The 19,443-nt window shown below is 40.4% G+C and overlaps 1 long non-coding RNA gene across 1 annotated transcript; it reads right to left on the bottom strand.

Moving 5' to 3' along the window:
• Positions 1 to 3,585: 3,585 nt before the first annotated feature.
• On the bottom strand, positions 3,586 to 19,424 carry LOC117802378. Its single transcript, XR_004625689.1, has 3 exons — positions 18,929 to 19,424; positions 14,574 to 14,685; positions 3,586 to 3,629 (listed from the first exon to the last, which is right to left on the bottom strand). It is a non-coding gene; the product is annotated as an uncharacterized LOC117802378 (long non-coding RNA).
• Positions 19,425 to 19,443: the final 19 nt, after the last annotated feature.

Genomic DNA, 19,443 nt, shown 5'->3' with positions numbered 1-19,443 from the left:
CTCTTTTCTCTCCTGCTATTCCATTTCCCCTCCCCAAGCAAGACATAAATAAATAGGCCCTCTTGATCATTTGAAAAGCAACCGTATGTGTTTGTTAAAACTCACAAAACTGTACACTAAAAAGGGTAAACTGAACCTCAATAAACATGACTAAAAATAAATAAATAAACCTGAGCCATTCGCATTACTAAATAAAACTGTGAAGAAAAACTGTGAGGGGCACCTGGGTGGCTCAGTGGGTACAGCCTCTCACTTTTGATTTTGGCTCAGGTCATAATCTCAGGGTCTTGAGATCTAGCCCCACCTTGGGGCTCCGCTCTGGGCATGGAGCCCGCTTAAGCCACCACTACTTAAGCCTGCTTAAGATTCTCTCTCTGCCCCTCCACCACCCCCCTGCATACCCTGTGCAAGCATGCATGCTCTTGCTTTCTCTGTAAAAACAAAACAAAAAACCAAAATACTGTGACTTCCTTGGTAGCCAGTGTAACAATTAAATTAATCATTAAATTACCCAGAAAGATTAGAAAATGCAGGCAGGATGGTTATCCACTGAGACTGACTGCTTGTGGTTACGTGAGCCAAAGACCTTTATTGACTTGAAGGCTACAAAAGACCATCAGCTGGGCTACCTACCTGCAGGTGCATCTTTATCTAAGCCACCTGAGACACAGAGAAATCTAATTTACCTCTAAAGACAAGAAAATCCCATCAGACTTTATGCTAACTCACTTTAAAGTTTAATAAACCTCATTGTCAGAAATTTTTCTTCTAATCATCTAACCTAAATCCTTTATTCTAGGGCTTAAAGCCATTTCCTCTCACATTGTCTTTAATTGGTAATTTTAAAACCTGGAAAATTTTCATAAGGCTGGAATCATCTCATCTGGTCCAATAATTCTATAATATATTTCAACCAATCAAACAATAAATATAAGTGCTATATACTTAGTTTGTTAGTCTTTTTTTTAAGGTCTCATCACAGACTTCTCTAAGCAAAAGAACCCCAGATGGTCTAATCCTACCTCATGGACACTATTTACCAACTTTTAAATTTGCTTTATTGTTTTCATCTGGAAACTCAGTTTGGGCGTTCAGTGGCAGAGAACTTTACTGAGGTTATGACAAGTACTGAATTTAATGAAAAATGATTATATATCCCTTTTAAGCTGCAATATTAAAGTATTACATTTTGACTTACATTTAATATATAGTTGATTCTGACCCCTAGGAGGCCTTCTGTTGCACTTGGACCTATACAATCATGTCAAGTCATATAGCAATGATATAATTAACTAATAACATGTATTACATTTTTACTATGCAGCAGGTATTGTGCTCTGTTTTCCATTCCTTCTCCCATCTAAAAGCCTCATACTCTCTGAGGGTTACAGATGAGGACACTAAAGCTTAGAGAGATGAAATAATTTGCATAATGTCTTAGAGCTAGCAAGAGTCAGAATTTGAACACAGTCCCCAGTGTTCTAGGAATTCATAATAATTAAAATAACATGAAGAAAACAGAAGAGAAATTGTAAAGTTGTCAACTCCACATCCTTATGAAGAAGTTAAGTCAACAAAGAGGTGATGATATAATTAAAATGTGAAAGCAAATTGCTTAAGGTACTCAATAATTGCCTATGATACTACATTAACTTCCTAACAGGAGGCTGACAGACTTGGTACCTGCAAACCCTGAAGTGGAAGAAGCCAGCCCACTGGTCTGTATCTTCTCTCTAAAACTGCCTCCTGTTCATTTTAAGTAAACTTTTTATTTTGAAAAAAATTTTAGAGCAATGGAAACTTGCAAATATAGTATAATAAAACATAGTAAAATGATCTCTCATAACCTTTTCACCTAGATTCACACATTGTTAACATTTTGCCACATTACTCCTACTCAATTTTTTTTATTGTGATAAAGTATATATAACATGACATTTAGTGTTTTAGCCATTTTTAAGGGTAGAGGTTCAGTTGAATTAAGTACATTCACATTGTTTGTTTTTTATTAAAGACTTTATTTATTTATTTGTCAGAGAGAGAGAGTGAGCGAGCACAAGCGGGGGAGCAGAAGGCAGAGGGAGAAGCAGGCTCCCTGCTCAGCAGGGAGCCAGATGTGGGACTCAATCCCAGGACCCTGGGATCATGACCTGAGCCGAAGGCAGACGGTTAACCAACTGAGCCACCCAGGCATCCCAGTACATTCACATTGTTACACAACTATCAACACCATCCATCCCTAGAATTTTTTCATCTTACCAAACTAAAACTCTGTGCCCATTAAACACTTACTCCCCAATCCCCCCTCCCACCAGCCCCTGGCAACCACCATTCTGCTTTGTGTCTCTATGAACTTAACAACTCTAGGTATCTCAAATAAATGGAATTATATAATATTTGTCCTTTTGTGTCTGGCTCATTTCATTTAGCATAGTGTCCTCAAGATTCATCCATATTGTAATTTTAAAAGCATGTGTCAGAATTTCCTTCCCTTTTAAGGCTGAATAATATGCTATTGTATGTATAGATCACTTTTTTTTTAAGATTTTACTTTTAAGTAATCTCTCCACTCAACATGAGGCTCAAACTCATAACCCTGAGATCAAGTGTTGCATGCTCTACCAGTATGGCTGCTGAGCCAGCAGGCGCCCCTGTATAAATCATATTTTGTTCATTCTTGCTCATTTTAACCCACTTGTCTAATCTCTCCAGATCCCCCAATTTTGCCACACCCAAGTATAGATGAAGCCATGGAAGCACATTAGCAGAGCACACTTCCCCCTTCCAGCTAGCTTCATTTTCCAGCCAGCCAATCAGCTGTAGGCCTTCTTATCAGCCTGAGTCTCTCTCAAACACCCAATACCAAGCACAGTTGTATTAGCTGCAGTTTTCTGCCTTCCAACTTTTCAAATTTTAATCTGAAGAGTTTAACTCCACTAGGAGCCACTTACCTGGAAACAGAAACATAAAGTTGTGGTATGGTGGGGGGGGGCGGGGAGGAGGTGGCATCGTTGCCTATCTGAATACTGACTGAGATTGCCAGCCTTCCTCTGGTTTATTCCTCTTTTTCTAGAAGTATTCAAATATCCATATCCCCGGTAGCATTTTACTTCTCTATCAACTTCCCAGGCTTTCTGTTTTCCTTCCCTCCGTACTCCGCTTTCTCCATACCAGTAACTCTGTAATCCTTTGCAAACTGGCTTCGGCCTCCATAAACCCAGTGCCTAGCACAATTCCAAGCACAAAGCAGTTACTATAAAAATGTTTGTTAATTGCCGATTCTCAAAATTTCTTGTCAAATCACCTTATTAGCTGTGACCTTTACAGTGTATGATGGTGTTGCTGATGCCCTCTTCTTCAAAATTCTCATTGTGTGACTCCAGAGTTCCTGGCTCTCCTACCTCTCAGCTTTCTTTCCAATCCATAACTCCCTGGAATCCAGTACTACAAGATAAGAATTAAGAGTGGGACCAACCTGGGGCGCCTGGGTAGCACAGTCGTTAAGCGTCTGCCTTCGGCTCAGGGTGTGATCCCGGCGGTCCGGGATCGAGTCCCACATCGGGCTCCTCCGCTGGGAGCCTGCTTCTTCCTCTCCCACTGTTGTGTTCCCTCTGTCACTGGCTGTCTCTCTGTCACATAAATAAATAAAATCTTAAAAAAAAAAAAAAAAGAGTGGGACCAACCTGCCACAACATGGATGGACCTTGAAAACATGTTCAGTGAAATAAGCCAGACATAAAAAGACAAATATTGTATGATTCTACTTATATGATGTACCTAGAATAGGCAAATTCATAGAAACTGAAAGTAGAATGGTGGCTTCTGGAAGTTGTGGGGAGGGAGGAAAGGGGAGGTATTGTTTAATGGGTATAGAACTGCAGTTTGGGAAGATGAAAGAGCTCTGGAGATGTGTGGTGGTGATGGTTGCGCAAGGTGAATGTACTCAGTGCTACTGCACTGCACACTTTAAAATGTTTCAAACGGGGCACCTGGCTGGCTTACTCAGGGGAGCCTGCGACTCTTGACCTCGGAGGTGTGAGTTCCAGCCCCACACTGGGTGTAGAGATTACTTTAAAAAAATCTTTTAATAAAATCTTTTTAAAAAATGTTTAAAATGGTAAAGTTTATGTTATATGTATTGTACTACAATTTTGAAAGTTTTTTAATGAGGGGCACCTGGGTGGCTCAGTTGGTTAAGCAACCGACTCTTGATTTTGGCTCAGGTCATAATCATGGAATGGAGCCCCAAGTCAGCTCTGGGATGGGTGGGGAGGCTGCTTGGGATTCTCTCTCTCCCTCTCCCTCTGCCCTGCCCCACCAACCCCGCACACATGCACGTGCTCTCTCTCTCCCTCAAAAAAAAAAAAAAAGTTTTTTAAAGAGATAACACTAAATTTCAGTATTTAAAGATGTACGCCTACGGGCGCCTGGGTGACTCAGGTGGTTAAGCATCTGCCTTCCACTCAGGTTATGATCCCAGGGTCCCGGGATCAAGTCCCGCATTGTTATCCCTTCTCAGCGGGGAACCTGCTTCTCCCTCTGCCTGCTGGTCCCCCTGCTTGTGCTCTCTCTCTCTCTGACAAAAAAATAAATAAAAAATCTTAAAAAAAAAAAAAGATGTACACCTAGGTCATAAAAAATAATAATAACAAAGAAACTATAGGATTTCAATAAAAGTCAGGACTGGTTAATTTTGGAGGGGATAATGGGAATTTCTTTAAGAGGCAAGTGAGGTGCTTGGAAATGTTCTGTTTTTATTACTAGGGGCATTAACAAGTATACAATTTATAATTCATACCTTTGTATGTTTATATTTTTTTCATTTTTATGTGTGTTATATTTCACAATAAAGATGACTTAAAATAAATAAATGTATTTCATGCTAAAACTAGCAGTGTGGTGGAAAAGAGGGTATTTACATAGTCTCAAAGTATCTCCCTAAAATGTATTGAATTATTACAAACAGAAAGTAGTACGTTTGCAGTGAAAACTAACCAAGTGATTCCAGTTAACATCACCAGTAATGGGGTAAAATACCATTATGTGTCACTTGATAGATGCACTGAGAAGGACATAACGTCACTTTAATTGTATTCCTGCCAAAAATTCGTTACCTGAATCTGACCCTGAGGAGACATCAGATAAGCCTAAATTGATAGATGCTATACAAATAACCAGCCGGTATTCTTCAAAGAGAGATATAGGAAACAGAGAGAGAGACATGCCAAGATCAAGAATGCCAAAGAAAGACTGAGGAACTGATTCAGATTTGAGCAGACTAAGGAGATAAAACCGAAAACCATCAAATGCAACATATAATCCAGAACCGAACCCTGGACAAGAACTTGGTTTTCCTTCTGCTATAAAGAACTCTAAAGGAAGCGTGTACATAGCTGAATAAGGTCTGTAGATCACATAATAGTATTGAATCAATGTTATTTTCCTGATCTTGATGTGAAAGAAAGAAAAAGAGGGAAAGAGAAGAAAGAAGGAAGGAAGGAAGGAAGGAAGGAAGGAAGGAAGGAAGGAAGGAAAAGAAAGGGAAAATAGAGAGTGGTACTGAGTTAGGAAAGGGTTAAGGTATAGGCAAGGAGAGATTGTGGGCCCCTGACTAGGCTTTAAAACTATTTGTGGCAGGCAGAAGCTCTAAGCAGTGAACAAGAGATAAGGGAATAGAGCAGACCACCTGGCCCTGGATGTTAGGGAATATTTTTCTTTGGTGGCTACGTTGTAATCATAGAAAATGACCAGACCTCAAAGAAGTCAGTCATTAAGGGGGTTATCAATAGTCCCTGCTCAAACCAAGATGGCACAAAAATCTCAAGGTGAAGGGGATTAAGAGTACACATCTTGATGAGCACTGACTACTGTACAGAATTGTTGAATCATTGTACTGTACACCTGAAATGAACTTAACACTGTTAACTGTACTGGAATTGAAATAATAATTACAGGGTTAGGGGCGCCTGGGTGGCACAGCGGTTAAGCGTCTGCCTTCAGCTCAGGGCGTGATCCTGGCGTTATGGGATCGAGCCCCACATCAGGCTCCTCCACTATGAGCCTGCTTCTTCCTCTCCCACTCCCCCTGCTTGTGTTCCCTCTCTCACTGGTTGTCTCTGTCTCTGTCAAATAAATAAATAAAATCTTTAAAAAAAAAAATAATTACAGGGTTGCCTGGGTGGCTCAGTCGGTTAAGCATCCAATTCTTGGTTTCAGCTTCCATAATTTGGCTATTGTAAATAATGCTGCATTAAACATAGGAGTGCATATATCTTTTCAAATTAGCGTTTCATATTCTATAGGTGAATACCCAGTAGTGGAATCACCGGATCATATCGTAGTTCTATTTTTAGTTTTTTGAGAAACCTCCATACTGTTTTCCACAGTGGCTGCACCAGCTTGCATTCTCACCAACAGTGCACAAGTGTTCCTTTTCTCCCCACATCCTCATCAACACTTGTTTCTTCTGTTTTTAACTTTAGCCATTTGGACAGGTGTGAGGTGATATCTCATTGTGGTCTTGATTTCCATTTGCCTGTTGAAGAGTGATATTGAGCATCTTTTCATGTGTCTCTTAGCCATTTGTATGTCTTTTTTGGAGAAATGTCTGTCGTTGACTTCTGCCCATTTTTAAATTGGATTATTTGGGTTTTTTGGGTGTTGAGTTTATAAGTTCTTTTTTTTTTTTCCAAGATTTTATTTATTTGTCAGAGAGCGAGAGAGAGTGTGCACACAAGCAAGGGGAGCAGCAGACAGAGAGAGAAGGAGGATCCCCGCTGAGCAAGGAGCCTGATGTGGGACTCAATCCCAGGACCCTGGTATCATGACCTGAGCTGAAAGCAGCCACTTAAACAACTGAGCCACCCAGGTGTCCCATATAAGTTCTTTATATATTCTGGATACTAACTTTTTTTGGATGTGTCACTTGCAAATATCTTCTACCATTCAGTGGATTGCCTTTTTGTTTTGTTGATGGTTTCCTTTGTTTTGCAAAAGACTTTTATTTGGATATAGTCCCAGTAATTTATTTTTGCTTTTGTTTCCCTTGCCTCAGAAGACATATCTAGAAGGGGCGCCTGGGTGGCGCAGTCGTCCCTGCATTCTGGGATCAAGCCCCACATCAGGCTCCTCCGCTAGGAGCCTGCTTCTTCCTCTCACACTATCCCTGCTGTGTTCCCTCTCTCACTGACTGTCTCTCTGTCAAATAAATAAATAAAATCTTTAAAAAAAAAAAAAAAGAAGACATATCTAGAAAAATGTGGCTATGGCCCATGTCAGAGAGATTACTGTCTGTGCTCTCTTCTGGGATTTTTATGGCTTCAGGTCTCACATTTAGGTCCTTAATCCATTTTGAGTTTATTTTTGTGTATGGTGTCAGAAAGTGGTCCAGTTTCGGGGAGCCTGGGTGGCTCAGTCATTAAGCATCTACCTTCGGCTCAGGTCATGATCCCAGTGTTCTGGGATCCAGCCCCTCAGCGGGAAGCCTGCTTCTCCCTCTCCCAATCCCCCTGTTCCTGTTTGCTCTCTCGCTGCCTCTCTCTGTCAAATAAATAAATAAAATCTTAAAAAAAAAAAAAAAAGAAAGTGGTCCAGTTTCAATTTTTTGCATGTAGCTGTACAGTTTTCCCAGCACCATTTATTGAAGAGACTTTTTCCCATTGCATATTGCCTCCTTTGTCAAAGATTAATTGACCATAGAATCATGGTTTTATTTCTCCACTGTACTGTCTTAGATAGGGTTGGATCCTAAAGGCTGATCTAGGCTATACAGAGCCAGTGTGCTAACTAGTTAGCAAGAACTACAGTAACACATTTTGGCCCTGCTCACATATAAGCCAGTCAACATAGGGAGTCTCATGAACCTGAAGCCAGAAAATCCATAGCCCTGACCAGAAATTTCTTTACAAACTCTAGTTCACTTATTAATTTCAAGTCAGTCGTGTACAAGACACCATTCTGGCTCCATGGTGGTAGTGGAAGGAGAACAATATATAAAGATGATTAAGATATAATTACCACGGGGTGCCTGCGTGGCTCAGTTGGTTAAGCATCTGACTCTTGATTTTGGTTTTTTGTTGTTGTCGTTGTTGTTTTTAAAGATTTTATTTATTTATTTGACAGAGAAAGAGACAGCCAGCGAGAGAGGGAACACAAGCAGGGGGAGTGGGAGAGGAAGAAGCAGGCTCCCAGCGGAGGATCCTGATGTGGGGCTCGACCCCAGAACGCCAGGATCACGCCCTGAGCCGAAGGCAGACGCTTAACAACGACTGAGCCACCCAGGCGCCCCTGACTCTTGATTTTGGCTCAGATCATGATCTCAGGGTTGTGAGATTGAGCCCTGCCTCAGGCTCCACACTCAGCTGGGAGTCTGCTTGAGATTCTCTCTCCCTCTCCCTCTGCCCTTCCCCAAACCCTACTTTCTCTCTAAAATAAATAAGTAGATCTTTTTTTTTTTTTAAAGAGTCCATTCATTTATTTGACACAGAGAGAGAGTGAGAGAGAGCACAAGCAGGGGGAGCAGCAGGCAGAGGGAGGCTCTCCACCGAGCCGAGAGCCTCACATGGGGCTGGATCCCAGGACCTGGGGTCCTGACCCGAGCCATAGGCAGGCGCCTAACCGACTGAGCCACCCAGGCACCCCAAATAAGTAAATCTTTAAAAAAAAAAAAAAGATATACTTCCCACATTTAGGGAACTTATAATTTATAGAAAGCATAAGACACGTAAACAAATAACTATAATACAAGATACAATAAAAGTCGGGGCGCCTGGGTGGCACAGCGGTTAAGCGTCTGCCTTCAGCTCAGGGCATGATCCCGGCGTTGTGGGATCGAGCCCCATCAGGCTCCTCTGCTATGAGCCTGCTTCTTCCTCTCCCACTCCCCCTGCTTGTGTTCCCTCTCTCGCTGGCTGTCTCTATCTCTGTCAAATAAATAAATAAAANAATCTCTGTCACATAAATAAATAAAATCTTTAAAAAAAAAAAAGATACAATAAAAGTGCTATAGGAGTTCAGAGAGGAAAGAAATCAAAAGTAATAGTTTTAGTCATATTTATAATGAATATTTATTGAGCATTTACTATGTTTACTCTTGCTCCTTTTTTGATCTCATCCAGCCTCATTGCTATAAATGTCATCTGTAAGTTAATGACTCCCAAATTTATATCTTCAGCCCAGACCTCTCTCCCAAATCCCAAATTTATATATCTAACTGCCTATTCAATATCTCCATTTGAATGTTCAAATGACATCTCAAACTCAATATGCTTAAAATTTAACTTATCTTTTCTACTAAACCTCCTCCACTTGCAGCCTTCCCCATCTCAGTGGTGGGGATGAAACTTCATCCTTCATCCTTCTTCCTTCCTGTTGCTTATAACAAAAAGCTTGGAGATATTCTTTTTTTTTTTTTAATAGAAAAAGAAAAAAAATAACCCATGTACTTATCAACCAACTTCAACAATAATCAATAAATATCCAGTCTTGTTTCATCCAATTTCCCACCTCTTTCCCAACTTATTATTTTTAAGCAAATTCCAGATATCATATAATTTCTTTTTTTTTTTTAAGATTTTATTTATTTATTTGAGAGAGAGACACAGCAAGAGAAGGAACACAAGCAGGGGGAGTAGGAGAGGGAGAAGCAGGCTTCCCGCTGAGCGGGGAGCCCTATGCGGGGCTCGATCCCAGGACCCTGAGATCATGACCTGAGCCGAAGACAGACGCTTAATGACTGAGCCACCCAGGTGCCCCAGATATCATATTATTTCACCCATAAATACTTGTATTTGTGTGTAAAATATAGAGAATCTTTTAGAAATATCATTAACACATACAAAGAAAATTAACAGTAATTTCTTAATGTTACCAAACATGTAGTGTTCAAATTTCCCCAATTGTCTCTCTCTTTTTTTTTTTTTTTTTTTTGCAATTCCAAAACAAGATTCACACATTTGGATGATTCTTTTCTTAGCTATCTTTTAATCTGTAAATCCTCCCTCATTTTTATTTCCTGCAATTTATATATTTGTTGATGAAACTAGGTCATTTGTTCTGTAAAATTTCCATCACTGTGGATTTTTTTTATTGCAACCCTGTGGTGTCATCTGATATATTTGTCTCTTCTTGTTTCCTATAAATGGACAGTTAGATATAGAGTTGTTATGATTTATGCTCCATTTTTCTTTTTTGGCAAGAATACTTTGTAAGTGCTATCATTTACTTCCTATTGCATCTTTTTTTTAATTTAAATTCAATTAGCCAACATATAGCACATCATTAATTTCTTCCTATTGCATCTTATCAAGAGACGTATACCATCTGATTGAATATATTTTTGTTCTGTTACAATTGATAAATAGGCTCAAATGTTACTATCTTTTTATTCGATAGTTTAGCAGTCATTGGTAATCATTACCTAGGTGCATTATTTCACTAAGAGCTGCAAAATAGTGATATTCTATTTTAACATACTGTCTTCACTTATTAGCTGGAATTCTTTTATAAATAAGAACTTTTCCTTCATCAAATATTTGATTACCTAAGGAAAGGCAGAATAAATGCTTGATTCTTTCTTTTGACTTGCTAGTTTTCAAATTAATGACTTGAGGTTCTCTACATAATAGAGAATAGTTCTCCAAATGATGAGATTCCTTAGCATACTCCAAAGATGACCAATGAGTCTCACTATGAACTCATGGATTTTTTTTTAAGATTTTATTTATTTATTTGACAGAGAGAGAGACAGCCAGCGAGAGAGGGAACATAAGCAGGGGGAGTGGGAGAGGAAGAAGCAGGCTCCCAGCAGAGGAGCCTGATGTGGGGCTCGATCCCAGAACGCCAGGATCACGCCCTAAGCCGAAGGCAGCCGCTTCACGACTTAGTCACCCAGGCGCCCCTGAACTCATGAATTTTAACACATTTAGTGTATTCAATACATTGCAGTTATTGCTCATTTTGAAATGCATATTGTCACATTTTTGGACTGTGGAAATCTCTTCAGATTAGCTCCAGAGTCCTTTTGACATGATTCCAGTGGTCTTTGGTACCTTTCTTGTTTTCGTTGTGATAAAATGTTCCAGGTTCATCTTGTTCATTTCTTGCTCCCAATCTGGAATCAGATGCTTCTCTAAGAAGCCTTGGTTCATTTTAGTAGTAAACGACATTTAGAGACCGCAATTTATGGCTAACATTGGATTGGTCAGTGTTTTGTTTTTTCCAATTAAATTTTAGGATTTCAAGGATTTTACCCAAGTTTCTTGATTTTATATTTACCTCTTTTATGATCCATATCTTGGTTCCTGATAATGTTAAAATAATTTGCTTTATTCTGTTCTCTCTCTCTCCCTCTCTCTCTATATATATAATCTATTTCAGAAAAAATACGAATATTATTACTAATGAGACAACTAATGAAAAAAGTTGAATGTTTCTTTGCAGTTTTTTTTTCCCCCTTAGGGTACATCTCATTAAAAATGTACAATTAAGATTTATGCTACAACATGGATGAATCTTGAAGACATTATGCTAAGGGAAATAAGCCAATCACAAAAAGACAAATACTGTATGATTCCCCTTATATGAGGTACTTATATACCTCATATACTTATATAGAGTAGTTAAAATCATAGAGGCAGAACATAGAATGATGGCTGCCAGGATCTGGGGGGAGGAGGAGCGGGGAGTTGCTACTTAATGGGTATAGAGTTTCTGTTTTACGAGATAAAAAGGAACAGAGAGGGATGGTAATGGTTGCACAGCATTATGAATATATTTAGTATCACTGAACCATACACTTAAAATTGGCTATGATAGAAAAAAATTGGCTATAATGGTAAATTTTATGTGTATTTCACAATAAAAATTTTTGAAAAAAGTAGTTAAATTATTGTATTTTAATTCTTCTACTAATTTAAGTGAGATTAATTTATTTGATTTTGTTTATTTTTAGTGACTGTTCGATTTTTTTTATTGAGATTAAATTTAAAAACAATGAAATGCACAGCTCTTAATTGTATAATGTAATGAGTTTTGACGAATGTATACATCTGTGAAACCTATGTACCATTCAAGATATAAAACATTTTCTTCACTTTAGAGAGTGGCAACCATATTTTCATGGCAACCATATTCTGATTTCTACCATTATAGATTAGCTTCTCCTGTTTAATAATTTTAATGTAAATGAATCATCTAGTATGTAGTCTTTCTTTTTAAGATTTTATTATTTTATTTGAGAGAGAGAGCAAGAGAGAGCACAAGCAGGGTAAAGGGCAGAGGGAGAAGCAGGCTCCCTGGTGAGCAAGGGGCTCGATCCCAGGACCCTGGGATCATGACCTGAACCAAACCAGACACTTAACCGACTGAGCCACTGAGGCACCCTTCTCTTGTACATCTAATTATGTCTTGGCATTAATTCCTCAGGATACCAACTAACAATATTCTTTTGTATTTTGTTTCTTTTGTTCAGAATGATGTTTTTAATTTTTTATCTATGTTGTGTACATTTGTAGTTTCTTTTTATCTTTATATTGCATGAAGATACCACAATTTGTTTATCCATTCTCCTACGGATGGACATTTGGGTTGTTTCCAGTTTGGAGCTATTATGAATAAAGTTGCTATGAACAACCATCACAAGTCTTTTTATGGACACATGTGTTTTCATTTCTCTTGGGTAAATGTCCAGGAATGGAACTACTAGGTCATAGGATAGGTATTTGTTTAATTTTACAAGAAACTTACAAATACTTTTATTAGCAGTGTATGGGAGTTCTATTTGTTCCACAATCTTGCTAACACTTGGTGTTATAGGTCTTTTAACTTTTGCCATTTTGTGGATGTTAAGTGATAATGTGCTGTGGTTTTAATTTGCATTTCCCTGGGACTAATGATGAACACTTTTTTCTGTACTTATGCCATTTGTGCATCTTCTCTTGTGTCAATCCACTCAAATTGTCCACTTTATAGTTAGGTTATCTTTCTTTATTGATGTATAGATTTAAAAAATATACTCTGGATCACGTTATTTGTCAGATTGGTCATTTTGAGTTAATTTTGGTTCATATTTCTCTAAATCATTTATATTTCAAAGTCAAATCCACAAAATAAGTTAAATTTTTATTTTTTTAATTTTTTTTTAAGATTTTATTTATTTATGTGACAGAGAGACAGCCAGAGAGAGAGAGAACACAAGCAGGGGGAGTGGGAGAGGAAGAAGCAGGCTCCCAGCCGAGGAGCCCGATGTGGGACTCGATCCTGGAACGCTAGGATCACGCCCTGAGCGGAAGGCAGACGCTTAACGACTGCGCTACCCAGGCGCCCCAATAAGTTAAATTTTTAAAAGTCTACCTCCTATTTCTGGCTGCCTTGGAATCTGCTTCTTCTCTCCTCCTACAAGTAACTTTTTTTTTTCTTTTTAAATTTTTGGTTTATCTCTGGAGTCACTATTCTCTTTCTCTCCCATTCTTCATTTGATCAGACAGGAAATCAGGTTGGCTCTACCTTTAAAATACTGTGTGTCTAGAATCTCACCAATTCTTACCATCTCCACTGACATCACTCTAGTCTTAGTTACATCATTGCTCACCCAGATTACAGCAAGATCCCTGAGGGACTTCCCAGTGTAACCCTTACAATATCTACAGTCTATTCTCAACACAGAAGCCAAAGTGATCCTGTAAAAATCTAAGTCAAACCGCATCAGTCCTCTGTTTAAAAGCTTGTATATGTTCCCCATTTCACTCAGAGAAAAAAAAACAAAGTCCAACAATGCCTATAAAGAAGGCCCTAGGGGGCACCTGCATGGTTCTGTCAGTTAAGTGTCCAACTTTTGATTTAGGCTCAGGTCATGATCTCAGGGTTGTGAGATCGAGCCCCGCGTCAGGCTCCACACTCAGTGAAGCATCTGCTTGAGATTCTCTCTCTTCCTCTCCCTCTGCCCCTCCCCCTCTCCCATGCTCACTCAAGTGCTGTCTCTCTCTAAAATAAATAAATCTTAAAAAGGCGGGGGGGGTGCCCGGGTGGCTCAGTCGGTGGAGCATCAGCTGGGGTTGTGATCCCAGGGTGCTGGGATCAAGTCCCACATCGGGCTCCTTGCTTGGCGGGGAACCTGCTTCTCCCTCTGCCTACTGTTCCCCTTGCTTGTGCTCACTCTCTCTCTCTGTGTTAAATAAATAAAATCTTTAAAAAAAAAACCCAAACTGCAACCTTTTCTATCCCTTCACCATTCTTCCCCATCACCACAGCCCCCATCAGCCACCCTTACCCTACCTTCTTTTTTGCCACAGCACTAATCACTTTCAGACATAAGAGATCATTTACCTCTTAAGTATCTGTCTCCCCCACTATAATGTAAGCTCCACAAGAGCAGAGGCTCTGTGTACTGTGTGTGGTAGCACACAGTAAGCGCTCAATAAATATTACCAGGTGAATGAATAAGTAAATGAACTCCAGATATTCTTCTAAGCATATGTAAGAGATAGTCCCACTTAATTTTCAAAATAACAATATGGTGGGATGCAACTATTATATTATCACAGAAGAGGAAACTAAAGCACAGAAAGGATAAGCACCTTGCCCAAGTTCACACAGTTGTCAATTGCGGAAGTCAGTTCCATAGAAGCAGCTGTGTTTGAGTTCGGTCACACTCCTTAAATCCTTTGTGGAATGAGATGGAAACTTGTTCTATAAACAAAGTAAATCAAAAGGGTAAAATAAATAAATCGCTAAATGAGAATGAAGGTGAACCAAAGCATCCAAAGCAAAAGAGACAGCCTAAACAGAAAGTATAAGAATGACTGAGGGATGGGGCGCCTGGGTGGCTCAGTTGGTTAAACGTTCAACTATTGGTTTCGGTTCAGATCACGATCTCAGGGTTGTGAGATCAAGCCCCACCTCCAGCTTCATGCTCAGCATGAAGTCTGGTTGAGATTCTCTCTCCCTCTGCTCCTCCCCCACATCCCCCTCATGCTCTCTATCTCTCTCTAAAATAAATAAATAAATAAATAAAATCTTTAAAAAAAAAAAAAAGAATGGCTGCAGGAAAGGCAAGTGGCTCAGATTGACTGACTAAGGGTTAATGCAAAGTATTTGCAAGAGGTAATGTTAGAGGGGTGCCTGGGTGGCTCAGTCGTTTAAGTGGTTAAGTGCCTGACTTTGGCTCAGGTCATGATCCCAGAGTCCTGGGATCAAGTCCCATGTCGGGCTCCCTGCTTCTCTCTCTCATTCTGGCTGCTTGTGTGTGTGCTCTCGCGCTCTCTCTCTCTGTTAAACAAATAAATAAATTCTTAAAAAAAAAAAAAGGTGATATTAGAAAGGGAAGTTAGGGTATATTACGAAGGATCTTCAAGAAAGAACTGAGAAGGAAGGGAAAAGGTGATTGTGGTTTCGTTATACTGAGAAGGGAATGATACTTCTTCAACCCAAGCATTCCTTCAAGGAAAGTAACTCTATTCTACAAATACCTTTAAAAAATGATGTAGGGGCGCCTGGGTGGTGCAGTCGTTAAGCGTCTGCCTTCGGCTCAGCGCGTGATCCCGGCGTTATGGGATCAAGCCCCACATCAGGCTCCTCCGCTATAAGCCTGTCTTCTTCTCCCACCCCCCCCCCCCCCCGGCTTGTGTTCCCTTTCTCGCTAGCTGTCTCTATCTCTGTCAAATAAATAAAGTCTTTAAAAAAAAAAGTGTAAAATTTGATTCACATACATGCATGGCCTCAAAACTAAGTTATACACAAATTTGGATTATCTTTATGACCAGCATCTCCACCACCACAAGAAAATCCTTAGAGGTTCCTGTAGTAAGAGGTCGCTTTGCTCAGAAGGCTAAAGGAAAATGTTGGCCACAGCCAAACACTAACTTCCATCTCACAGGCTAATGGGATGGATAAGAGAAAATAGTATCTATAAATGTTTCTTTTTTACTTTTGGGAATTACTTTCTTCAACAAAAGGATAAGGGAGTGAGGGAGGAAAAGGGGTAAATATCTTCATTGTCCTTTTGCAATGTTCTGCAGGTGGAGGGTAAATCCAATGCCTGTGCTTTTCCCGTTATTTAATGTTAACAAATAGTAATCAGGAAAATTATCCAACAGATAATTACTGTGGACCTCCTCTGTGTGCCAGACGTAGTAATAAATGCAGATTTCTCCCCCACCTCAACCTTTCCAGAGATTATTTTACTCAGTACCTCTTCAGATAAACCAGCTGTTCATGCTCAGAGGTGACCCATGGCTGCTGGTACGCATTATGATCACAGCATTTTCCCCAAAAGCCAAGGATAAACCTCTGACACAGCAATCCTGTAATCCAACACGCCTCTCTCTGTGTAAAAAATGCTTTATAGGCAGAACTGAGTACAGGGTGGGAATCCGAGCTGCATGCAGCTCCTTTTGGATATTTTAGTTGATAAGCCCATGCAATCCAGCAGAGCAGGCTGGAATTCTGCCAAATGAGCTCAGATCCTCAGAAAAACTAATGACATTCATCAGGCCGAAAGTAAGGGAGGAGTCAGTGTCTTTTCTTTATGAATTATCAGAGCTGGCTTAAGTCCTGTGGAGACCCTAAGCATTGAAAGCATTAGGATGTCCTCCTCTTCCACGTACACATAATTCAAGATGAGTGCAATTAATCCTAATAAAGTTCTGATTTTCTCATGAGGACAACTAAATTTTTAAATTTAATTTAAATTTAAATGCCAAATATAAAATTATTTCCAGAAAAAATTTAGAGATGTCCCTCCTATTTTGTTAAATATGTACATAATTTACCTATTCGGTAACTTAGCACTAGATATTATGAACTGGTGAAGGTCTGAGAATCCTTTAACTGGCTCACACTTAGCCAAGGCCTCAATTACCTTTCATACTATTCCAGATTTATACTGTTTTCTGCCTTGTGCCCACTGCAGTGCACACCCAAGGAAAGAGCCTATAATAGTGTCTTCCTTTTGCATCTCCTCTAACCTCCTCTTTTCAGTGGTAGATCCCCAGTGACCCCTTCTACAACTCAAGGGTCCTTCACCACAAATAGTTTGAAAAGCATTGGTTGTAATCACTATATCTGCTAATCCTACATGACAAGAGTGTGGAGGAAACTACAGAATAAGGGAGTTCCCAAAAGATCATATTTGGTCATTCTAATGGTCAAGAGTTAAGTGAAACACTGAGTGGGTTCTATAACCACCACACACTAATGTGTGCTCCTCACAATCACGCATATCACAGGTCCCCAATAATCCCTTTGGACTGGTCTTTGAGTGACATCCTTTTACTATTAGGCTCCTGACACAGCACACCCTTCGTAAACACAAAATAGGTTTTTATATACTTTGCAACTCATGTATGTATTTCTTTAATATTTTTATTCAGCTTTCTATGCCTTTTACATATGTGTGTCAGTGTTTTCTGTCTTCAGTTTTGAAATTCTGGAACATAGATCCTGATGCTAAGCACATAGTTTTCTTTAGAGAGCATTGTGCACACAGTGCTGTGTGCCATTTGATGCTTGAAAATATTTTCTGATAATATGATGATGATACCGGGATCATCACCCAATGGCTGGGATACTGTTAATTGAGGAAAGAGTGGAGTAATTAAGAGATACCTGCAGTCAATCTTTGTATGACATCTTCTGTCTTTTAAAGAACAGCCTGCTGGATGCTCACCCAGCATATATGTGCAATTTTAGTATTATCATAGTCTGTCTTTGCAGCTGTAATTAACAAAACCTAATTCTAGCAGTGCCTGAGATCATAGACCTGAATTTGTGCCCTTACCATCTCATCAGTGTGTGGTCCTTCCCTATACCATTCAGATCTATTGTCTAACCTCTTTGTCAGACTTGATGAAAGCAGAGCCTATGGTTAACTGCTGCTGACCCTTATACCCAGGCTCTGTGCTAGTTAAAGGCCTCATCTCTACAGTTGCTATGGAAACTGTGCCCTTCTCCCTACAACCAATTCTGGCTTTCTGCCTCCACATGGCACTCTTGTCTGATTGCAGAAGAGGAGGCCTGCACATCTCTCCAAGCTTTACCAGATTCAGATCTGCAAATGGTGGGGCGGAGCTGTAGCAGAACACTGTTACATGTGTCACAAGGTGAAGCACCACCACCATCTGACGTTCTGCTAGTACTTTATTTCTCCTTCTCTGTTACGGAAAGGATTTTCAGGGCCATATCCATTTTTGTAATTGAGATATAACTGACATATAATATTAGTTTCAGGTAAGGGCATATCCAAACTGACTGCAGAGTAGACTGGCTGTTTTGCTATCACACATGCCCCATGATAAAGACTAGGACTGCAGTGAGGTACTTAACATGCAGACAATGTCTAATCCTCCTCAGGGCCTCCAGAGAGGTGGGGGATTAGAATCAGGAACTGTGCTCCTTTCTACCCTGTACTATCCCCAAATGAAAAGCAAATGAGACCAAAAAAAAAAAAAAAAAATGCTGCTGGAGCCCAAGCTGAAAGACAGGTTCTCCATCTGATACATACATGTACAGAACGATTCAGAATCTTGGGTAAAAGAAGATGGCTGGAGTGCAGAGTATGTTATGGGGGCACACTGAGGAACAGGGGAGGTAAGACTTAACAGCACACACCATTTTTACAAGAATATTCTACTCGGTCATAACACAGTGCCAGCCTCCTTAGTCCTCTTTCCCATCCCCTGGTTCTTTGGTTTTGGACTGGTCACCCTCTTCGGTTCAAACATTGCCCCTTCTGTATTGAGAATTCCCTAGAGGAAGTAACACCACTGTCTCCCAAGGTTACCCAACTCACTGTGTCACATTACTTGTAGTTGGGAAGGTCTTTCCTGCGTTTTACTCAAATCCTCCTTGCTGCAGTCTGAGCTCATTGCACTGGAGTCTTGCACTCAGCAGAGAGGGAGACTAGCCAACCACTATCTTCGGAATAACAACTCACCAGGGACTCAGGGCTGGAAGGTCATTCTGTCCCTCCAATACCGCGCAGCCTTCCTGAGCATTCCCCGGGTCTGGGGCAATGAGGACAAGTAAACCAAGGATGGAATCTAGGACCCCGGCAGGCAGGGAACTAAGAAAAAAAAAAAAAAAAGCACCAATGATAATACACCGGCACAGATGGAGACAACGATACAAACTGGTAGACAGAGAGGAGGGACAATATGGCTCCCCTCAGTTCTGGTGAGGCTGCGGAATTGTCAGACAGTACTTATCCGGGAAACATCCTAACTAGAAGCTTCTTCCGGCGCCAAGGCAATCGACTCGCCCCTCCACCCGGTCCCTCAGAGCCCCACCCCTGCCCAAGTCCGGGTGGGAGCTCCCTATGGAAAACGAGACAGGGACGACAGCGGTAGCCACTACCCCGCGCCCGCGGGTGTCCGCAGGGCCGGAACGTCGCTGCCCCAGCCCAGCCCCTGCGGCGCCAGGGCTCCACCCCCTGACAGGCAGCAGCCAATG

This window comes from Ailuropoda melanoleuca, chromosome 5 (assembly GCF_002007445.2).
Source record: "Ailuropoda melanoleuca isolate Jingjing chromosome 5, ASM200744v2, whole genome shotgun sequence".
Taxonomy (NCBI): Eukaryota; Metazoa; Chordata; class Mammalia; order Carnivora; family Ursidae; genus Ailuropoda; species Ailuropoda melanoleuca.
This window is presented reverse-complemented; position numbering and strand designations above follow the sequence as displayed.